The sequence below is a fragment of the Sinocyclocheilus anshuiensis genome, unplaced genomic scaffold, assembly GCF_001515605.1.
Source record: "Sinocyclocheilus anshuiensis isolate Anshui unplaced genomic scaffold, SAMN03320099.WGS_v1.1 scaffold536, whole genome shotgun sequence".
NCBI lineage: Eukaryota > Metazoa > Chordata > Actinopteri > Cypriniformes > Cyprinidae > Sinocyclocheilus > Sinocyclocheilus anshuiensis.
In genome coordinates, this window is record NW_015557179.1 from 3,112,523 (window position 1) to 3,115,038 (window position 2,516).

The following is a 2,516-nucleotide window of genomic DNA, read 5'->3' on the forward strand; positions in this document are numbered from 1 at the left end:
CTCATTTTTTACTCTCAGGATGTCAAAGGATCTGCTGTCATTACCATTTTCCCTTTTTTACAGCAGCGCTCAAGCCATCAGGTTTTACTATAGAGTACAGTAAGCCTAATCCTTCCCAGAATGCAGCAGTCAGTCAGTCACAGAGAACACACACCGATTTCTTATAGTCTGTGAGGAATGTTTCTTAAGCTGACATAAAAATGTGATCAAAGGTATGAGCCAGTAACACTTCGAACATAAAGTTTGGTGTGTCCAGTATTACTTTAGCTACATAAGATTGCGATTTGAAGGCCTTTTAGTGTTCCTGGAACAAGACATCAGACCCTGCAAATCCTGTATGACGTGAGCTTTGTGACTCTTGTACACCCTGGAGCTGCAAGACCAATTTTTGAATTGTAATTGTCTCGAGGGCCATCATCATGTGCTCTGACTCACTACTCTCTCATGTTATAGAGGTCATATCGTGTTTTTTTAATTACATTTTTCCCCCTGAGGTACGTTTAAAGGAATTATCCACCCAAAAATTGAAATTCTGTCCACATTACTCACCCTTAAGTTGTTCCAAACCTGTATGACTTCCTTTCTTCTGTGAAACATGAAAGAAGAAAGTTATTCAACTAAAAAAAATTTGTATCTAATGTCATGAGATTTAAACATTTTTGAGTTTGACTTTAAGCATCCAAATGTACATAAATATACATGCATTGCTCAGACTAAACACATTTCACTTTTTATTTTGTAAAAGGGGGACTTAAAGTATATAATTCTCTCTCCAGTCTTTCTCACGCTCATTTGTTCACTGTTCCTCTCGTACACCACCCTGTCAGGCCATAGCTGTTGCTGAGGCACTGACAGGTTAATAATTAAAGTGAATGAGAACACGGGGGACATCAAGAGCCATACGTGCGGACACTCACACTCACAGCTGTGCGGTGGTCCTGGCCGATTGCCCTAGATTGCTCGCTTTGATCACCTCCACATAGGCGACACGGCTCCTACAGGTCACGATGGTGACAACTCCATGTCACATTCCTGTGCTCTCCTCCCTCATACCTGTCTGTCTGCCTTTACGTCTCGCATATATTTGGTGAACTATCTCTTTAAAGTGTTATTACTTCAAACGTTTTTCTGCACCAACAGTCATAATTTAGTTTTCATGAGCATTTTCTACTTTTCCTTAACTTTTTTTTAATCAAACAGCCCATTTTTTTGCTGCTGTGTCTTTAAAATTGCAGTCACATTAGCAGATTTTGATGAAATTTTGCAGGCAGAAAAGTCTCTTTTCTGTTGTCATTAGCGATATACTCTATAGAGCACAACTCACTCGGAAGTCACTTTCAAACCAATCAGCTTTATTTCAACTCTGTGGATCAGCGTGACCAACTTGAACTCATTGCGAAATCTGCATGGGGAAATCTGGCTGTAGAAGTTAATATGTTGTTAATTTTATTTGCTTATCAGTCCATAAGTGTCCATAGCCTTCAGTCCACAGCAGTCCATTTGCATTCAAAATGATCTGAGGTTGACTCATGGCTGTTCACAGAAAGCATTTTTGTCTGCATAATTGTCTGTCTGTGTGCACAGCATACTGATGATTGGTGTAGCCACGAGCGCCACATTTTTAAGATTTGAAATGAAGTTGACCTCTTTAATGTAATAATGTGTGTCAAAGCTAGAATGATAAATGTGCATGGAGATGGGTTTGCTCTGATATCAGTTTCTCCATCCTGTCCTCTTTCTAGGTGAGAAACTCCTCGACTCTCCTGTTCAGCACTCTTATTACATGGATATTCGGGGTGAAGAAAGGAAAAGATGAGCACTCCAAAAATAACAGGTGTGACTTCAGTTGTTTTATGTACCACTCCCAACTACACTGTAAAAAAAAAAATGAAGCTGAGAACACTTTGAGAAGACTTATAGCAACCAGTTTCATTACTTTTTTTTTAAACATTGTTTAACTCAATTTTTAACTTTAATTCAACTTAGAGAAAAAATACTTCCTGTGCTTTAACAATTAAAGGTCTATGCCTTCAGCGAACATAATAAAACAAGTTTCATAATCTCAGAAGTAATCAAAATGTGCTTGTGAATCCAAGTTTAGTAAGCATATATCGGTGCATCCCTAATATATATATACACAAGTATATATATATATACAACTATATATATACAACTATATACCCTAATAATGAAACGAAGCACAACTTTTTTTTAAACCAAACTTATTAAAAACACTAAACGGATCCCATTTTGAAGAACAAATAATTGCATGTGCCCTTAAGTCCCCATGCTTTAACCAAAAACAACAATTATTTAAAGGTGACATATCATGAAAATCTGACTTTTCCAGGTTTTAAGTGCTATAATCAGGTCCCCGGTGCATCGTTTCCCCAGACTCAGTCTGAATAATTTTTGGTCCCTAATTTGTATCGGTTTTGCTGGTAGTCCACTGTATGAAGAATTTTTGGGTATGATTTGTCACAGTTTACTTTATTTTGCTATCCTCACTTACATAA

General features: G+C 37.5%; 1 protein-coding gene across 1 annotated transcript in view; it reads left to right on the forward strand.

The window, feature by feature from the left end:
- The window catches only part of LOC107678511 (thyroid adenoma-associated protein homolog), a 56,040-nt gene that overhangs the window by 41,451 nt on the left and 12,073 nt on the right, over positions 1–2,516 (forward strand). The window contains exon 17 of the mRNA XM_016473785.1: positions 1,743–1,834. The gene's annotated coding sequence lies outside the window, so the exon portion shown is untranslated. The remainder of the gene's footprint in view (positions 1–1,742; positions 1,835–2,516) is intronic.